This window comes from Arachis hypogaea, chromosome 7 (assembly GCF_003086295.3).
Source record: "Arachis hypogaea cultivar Tifrunner chromosome 7, arahy.Tifrunner.gnm2.J5K5, whole genome shotgun sequence".
NCBI classification, from domain to species: Eukaryota; Viridiplantae; Streptophyta; class Magnoliopsida; order Fabales; family Fabaceae; genus Arachis; species Arachis hypogaea.
This window is the reverse complement of record NC_092042.1, coordinates 22,080,806-22,087,969: the sequence shown is the minus strand read 5'-3', so window position 1 is coordinate 22,087,969 and position 7,164 is coordinate 22,080,806. Positions and strand designations below refer to the sequence as shown.

The 7,164-nt window shown below is 38.3% G+C and overlaps 1 long non-coding RNA gene across 1 annotated transcript; it reads left to right on the top strand.

Moving 5' to 3' along the window:
• Positions 1-2,466: 2,466 nt before the first annotated feature.
• On the top strand, positions 2,467-6,836 carry LOC140174475 (uncharacterized). The gene is made up of 3 exons (XR_011863821.1): positions 2,467-2,607; positions 6,519-6,626; positions 6,720-6,836. It is a non-coding gene; the product is annotated as an uncharacterized lncRNA (long non-coding RNA).
• Positions 6,837-7,164: the final 328 nt, after the last annotated feature.

The window sequence follows — 7,164 nt, the reverse complement described above, 5'->3', positions numbered from 1 at the left end:
CAACAGGTTCCTGAGGAGCAATGGTTTGAGTTTGGAACTTATCAGCTGCAGGGTGAGGCTCAGCATTGGTGGCAGGGGACATGACGTATCCTACAGCCAGATGGCGCTGTGATTCCTTGGGAGGTTTTTCGAACAGAGTTCTATAAGAAATACTTTCCTAATTCAGCCAGAAATGCCAAAGAACTTGAATTGATGCAGTTAAAGCAGGGACAGATGACTGTTGCTGAGTATACTAGCAGGTTTGAGGAGTTATGTCGCTTTTCTCGTATTTGTCAAGGTGCGCCTGATGATTTTGCTGAGTGGAAATGTATTAAGTATGAGGGAGGTCTTCGAAGTGATATTCTGAGCTTTGTTGCACCAATGGAGATCAGAGTGTTTTCAGAACTGGTAAACAAAAGTAGAGTTGCTGAGGATTGTCTGAGAAAGGCGACATCAGATAAGAGTGATCAACGAATTTTTGTTAGGAGAGATCAGGGAAGGAACTTCGCCCCTAGAGGACAAGATTTTAAGCGAGGCGGTTACACCCCACAACCACATTTGGGTCAGAATAACTTCCAGAGATTCAGTAATAATAACAGCCAGGGAAGAGGCAAAGGAAAGCAAGCTCAGACCCCACCGAATGATTTAATTTGTAGGAGGTGTGGAAAGTACCACCCGAATACTCCGTGCAGGGCTGGTTTAGGTGTATGCTATTACTGTGGTGAAACTGGGCATTTGTCTTGGAATTGTCCAGAAAAGAAGAAGAATCAAGAAGCTGGAAAGGCACAACATCAGGGACGCGTGTTCACTATGACAGCGGATGGTGCTGAAACCGCAGATACTCCGATTAGAGGTAATCACGCACTGATAATCGAAATTTTCGACTGCCTTGCGTAGTAAATAGCACGTAGCATTCATTGTAGTACATTACCGAGTTGTGAGCCTTGTGATTTTCAATTGAGCGATCGACTAAAAACCTCCGAATGGTGAGACAGAACGATAGTTGGTCAGCCTAGAAAAGTGACTAAATTCTTGGAGAATAATAATAAGAGTGGCGCAGCAGTAGTGGGTTGAATTATTTTGAGTATACAACTTAAGTTATACATAAAGAACCGGAAATGTTGAGAGTTGTGCGGGACAGTTACCTGAAACCCAGAGATGGTAAGTTATGAGGAAGAGACATGACATAGGTTGAACTCGTAATTGATAATCGGTTATGTGTCAAGAGAAAGAGTAAGTTGTGATAGATTTAGCGTCAGAGGCTGAACCAGTTTCGATTGAATTACGAAAGGTGACACCATTAGAATCAGCAGAACCTGGGAGTTAGATGAAGCGAGTATTAGAAGCGATAAACCCGTCGTTCCAATACCAACCTGCCTTATAACTTTTCTGCATCGAGTTTATCTTGTATATTCCGCTTTGCGTAGACTTTTAAGCCATAAGAATATCCTGAATTTGCAAACTAAACATGTCAAATCTTACTGTTTTTCTTTGACATATTTAAGAAGGGAAGTTACGTTAGTATGAGTCTCTTCCATTTTATATCAATTTTCGAGGACGAAAATTTTTATAAGGTGAATAGGATGTAGCAACCCTCAATTTTAAAAATATAAATATAAATAAGTTATAATTTATTTTATAAAAATTAGAATTCTTTATTTTTAGAAAAAACTATTTTTATTATCAATAATTAAACTAATTTTATAATAATTTAAATTTAATCAAATTTATATTATTATTATTATTATTATTATTATTATTATATATACTTACCGTAAGTATTAAATTGCATTATAAATTTATATATATCTCATATTCATTGCATTATTATTATTATTATTATTATTATTATTATTATTATTATTATTATTATTATTATTATTAATCATAAAGCATGGAAGTAAAAGACGGCTTCAATTATGGATAATTATCATTACTATTGTTAGTATTATTAATATTACTAATCATAAAGCATGGAAGTAAAAGGCGGCTTCAATTACGGATTACGTTGGATATATATATATATATATATATATATATATATATATATATATATATATATATATATTATTACATTAATCATATTATTATTATTATGCATATACGCAAGGCGGCAGCCATTTAGCTAATGAAAAGCCTTTCTATACGTATACATATATGTAATAAATAGTTATAAGAATTGTTAGCTTTATTATATCATTAGCTAGCTTTATATATAATAGTATCATATGAAGGAATAAGTAATATTTACTTTATTACCATTATTATATTTACGCCGCCATACATATATATATACATACAGAAAACGAAAGAATGAGAGACGGGAGAGAAAAGTGACCGAGAGAGAGAAGTGTAAGAACGTAAATTTCCTCTAACCTTTCGGCTTCGATTTCTTACAATCTGTAACTCCAATCAAAAATCTAATCCGATAAAAGTATTCGTATCCTCTTCCTCTACACGTTGGCACCACGTTTGATCGGTGGAAATTGACGGTGACGTAGCTCCTCTTTTCTTTGGATTTGGCCAACGAGAGTTTTAGGAGGCAAAGATGATTCTGGACGTTTTCTTCTTCGATAGCTCGGTCAGAAAGCTTCCCCAGAGCTTTGAATATTTTGATTCCGTACGAAGGTATGATTTTGGTTTCTCGTAGTTAATGTTTAATGTCACGTGAAAACTCAGGCTAGAAGACCTTAAGATAGGAATAAACTGAGTGAATAATTGATGGATTGTGTATATGGTATAAAATGTGAGGTTTAGCTGTTGTCAATAATTTGTTGTTGAAGTTGGTCGGTTTGGAAAAAGATTTAATATTGGTATTTGTTTGATTATGAAATAATTTGTTACTGGAAATGATTTGAGTGACTGAGAGGTGTTTGGTTTGATAGTTGGGACCCTTGAAGGGTGGCAGAAATTTGAGTCTTAGAGGAGATATTGCCAAAATTTCTTTAAGAATTGGAGTTTGATTTGAGGTAATATTTTAAAAGAGAAAGAGATTATTATGTGGCTTGTATATTTGAGACTATTTGTTGACCCTCTGTCGCAAGATGTGACCGGGCACTTTAACTCCCCGGATTCCCCCATGGGCATGCATATAAATATGAATATTGAATATTATTGAGCTTGGAGTTTAACTCCATGGAATACTATACTATTGAGCTTGGAGTGTGACTCCATGGAATATTATATTTGAGCTTGGAGTTTGACTCCATGGAATATTATTGAGCTTGGGGATGCGCGCACAGAGGGACTGTCCAATGGTTAATTACCAGGACTTGTCGGGTTGGCTGTATAACCGACAGATGAGACTCATCAGCCATAGGACAGGCATACATCATATGCATTTGTTTGTTTTCTTGAGTGTGCATTGTTTTGGTTTGCTTAACTGTTTAATTCTGCTTATCCGCTACCTGTTCTACTTGCTGTAAATGCTTCTCTACCTGTGCTTTTCTTGCTTGAACTATATGTGTATGTTTTCTGAGAAATCCTTCTTGGCGAAGAAGTGAGGAGAGAGGATTGTTCCACCAATGATTCGGAGGATTAGAGGAGACAGAACGTGAATTATTAGGTTAAAGTTAGATTCCGAATTAGAATACCTTAGACAACTTACCTAATTTCTGGTTTAGTTGAATTCTTAAGCTGAAATCTGAGTGTCGAAGTTCTAGGAATGCCTCTGGCTTTTCCGAGACCTTTTATATTAACTATGCGGGCACCTTTACCATACTGAGAACCTCCGGTTCTCATCCCATACTATGTTGTTGTTTTTCAGATGCAGGTCGAGAGACACCTCGTTGAGCATTTGGTTATCCTCCTTACGAGAGAAGAACTGTCTTTTGGACTGTCATATTTTGTTTTAGGCTATGTATATATGTTTATAGAATCTCCGCATGTATATTTTGTGTTTTGTCCCTCTTAGAGGTCGACTTGGAGATACAGGGGTTTATTTTGTGGTTTGAGTTTTATTTTGGGTTGTATATATACATAATTATATACTCTGGTCGGCCTTAGCTTCGCAGGTCGAGTCTAGAGCTTGCTATCTGAGTTTTGGAACTCTGATATGTATATATATGTGTTCAGTTATCTTTCGATTTTACCTGTCCGTTTTACGAATATCCATGCGAGTGTGTCACGATTTTCTGTTTATCAATTTGTTTAGCTTGTTCTTCAAGGCTCCTAGATATGATTTCACCCAACTATATCTATGTAGATATCATTTTCTTTTAGAGGTCGTAATACCTTTCCACCTCTGCTGTACGACTTAAGCGTAAGGCCCTGTGTGGTAGGGTGTTACAGTTACCTTCTCTTTACTTTGTTTCTTAATTTCATCTATTTCTTTATTTTCCTTCATTACAATAAATGCACTGAGTACCGTTGGATTTACCGTCAAATTTATCAAATAAATTCACCGGTGAAAAGGTTACCGTTAGATTTACCATCATCCTTGAGTTAACGGTATAAACGTTGTTGGGAACTGCTTACCACGGATTTTTTTGTCCGACACTAATTACCAGCGGATTTTTGCCGGTCTTTTCAATGAATTTCGGCGAGATTGTGTTGATGGACGGTAACTTTGGCACCATTTCACGTGTTTAGGCGCCAAGTTATCGTCGGATTTATCCGACGGTAAATCCTATAGTAATATTTTTTATTTTTTATTTTTTGGCAGAATTAGTAGACTCTTTTTAACAAATTTGTTAGTAGAAATTTAAAGTTAGTAGAAATCAACAAATTATTTTATTAAAAAATAAATGGTCTAAATACAATAAAATGTCACAGATATAGAATACAATGAAGTAAACAAACAAAAATGCATAAAATCCTAACCCCTACAGATCCCGGTAATCTTCGTCGTCATCGTCGTCGATGTCGTGGTCCCCCTGTGAGGCGGCAGAGTAGGTGTTACCATCAGTGCCCCACCAGCAGCGTTGCCGCTGGAACCAGCAGCGCTGCTGCCTCCAGCACGCATCTGTTGGATGTACTCCTCCATCTGTTATCGTAATTGATCAAGCTGCTCTAGCTTCTCCTTCAGATCCGAGATGACGGCAACGCGTGTGAGAACATCTCGATACCTCTGCTCAGACTGCTCCGCTTGCTGGTGAAGCTCCTGTGTTAGCTTCTGCACCTCCTCTCTCAAGTTGACAACTTCCTACAAATTAGCAGAGCTGGTGAAAGAGGCAGAGGCAGAGGAAGCCACTAAACGTGAAGGAGCGGAGGCGACTAGCGAAGAATGACCCCAACCCGAGGCGGCGATTCTGGTGGGGTTTAGAGGCGGTCTCGCTTCAAATCCTATCAGGATCTACCACTGAGGTCTCGAAGCTGGATTTGTCATCCCACTAGGTGGCTGAGATTGCTGGGTCGCTGCCTCCAACCTCTGCGTGTACTCATCCTGTGTCATACATGTTAGTTGTGATTAGGATAATAGTTAAATAATTGACTTTAAACCAAATAAAGTTGAAACTTAGGATTAATTTAAACTCACATAATGGGCCGCAGACCGCTAGTCAGCAAATCTCTCCTTATTTGCCTTCAAAATATGGGTATACTTGAAGGTCTCCGCCAGTGTCATCTCACGATCCAACGACTGAGACTATAAATTAATATATCAATAATAAAATTAACAAACAAATTAAACAATAACATACAAATATATATGAACCAAATTCTCATCTGGATGACGGGCAGTGGTGGAGGGGCATCCTACTCGGGCACTAGAGGAATCACCCACCGCGGGGTCTATCGACGTCGTCGCTACATCTACAGTGGGCATAGCAGAAGGAGGCACTAGTTTAGGTTTGAAACCATGATGAATTGCTGGTCTACTGGACCCACCTGTGACGTCACAGGGGTCGATAGGGTATCTGGAGTAGAGGGTGATGATTGGGTAACCCTAGGGTATTCGGTGGAAGCCACACTCTACCACGACCACATGACCCACTCGACCTACCTTTGCTACCTGTCGTCATGTCTGTACAGCGAATATATTAATAACATAACAAACACCAATAAATAATAGCATAAGAAGAAACTCAAGAAATAACAAATAATTCTAAAGATAACGAGGGTTTCAAGTGTCGCCGTCTGACGAACTTCGCTAACGGGACTTCGCTTAGGTGGTTGAGGTATACGAGTTAGCAACCTTCATGAAGACGAAGACCAGACTAGCAAGAATTTTGGTATTGTTTAATATTTTAGTAGTTCCTTAAATTAGTTTTTTACTTTCCTTTTTTATTATCAATTTAGTTGATTAGTTAGGAGAGTAAATATTAGTTTGATTTTCTGTTTTAGTGGATTTAGGTAGTTAGAATAGGTTATATTAAGCTCTGAGATTGTTGGAAAATATTGGATGGAACCCTTCAAGGGTGGCTAAATCTAAATTTTATGAATAACTCTACCAAAATTTTCATAACATTTTCAGTGAAATCAAAAAAATTACAATTATGATTTCAAATTTACAATTAAGATTTTAGCTCATTATTATATTTTTCTGTTATTGTTTAATTTATTCGTTTATTTTATTAGTTGGTTGATATATTAATTTGTAGTCTAAGTCGCTGGAGCGTGAGGCGACACTGGCGAAGACCTTCAAGTATACCCATACTTTGAAGGCAAACAATGAGAGATTTACTGACAGGTGGTTTGTGCCCCATTATGTGAGTTTAAATTAATCCTAAGTTTCAACTTTATTTTCTTTAAAGTCAATTTTTTAACTATTATCCTAATCACAACTAACGTGTGTGACGTAGGAGGAGTACACGCAGAGGTTGGAGGCTGCGGCCCAGCAATCTCAGTCGCCTAGTAGAGCCAACGAAGCCGGCTTCGAGACCTCAGTGGTGGATTTCGATAGGATTCGGCGCGAGACTGTCTCTAAACATTACAAGAATCATTGCTTCGGGTTGGGGTCGTTCTTCGCCAGTGGCCTCTGCTCCTTCACGTTGGCGGCTTCCTCTGCGTCTGCTTCTGCCACCAGTCCTGCTGATCCCTAGGAAGTCGTCATCCTAAGGGAGGAGGTACAGAAGCTAACACAAGATCTTTATCACCAGCAGGTGAAGCAGTTTGAGCAGAAGTATCGAGAGATTCTTGCATGTGTTGCCATCAGCTCCGACCTGACAGAGAAGTTAGAGCAGCTCGATCGGTTGCGATAGCACATGGAGGAGTACAACCAATAGATGGGTGCTGGAGGCCAGCGCT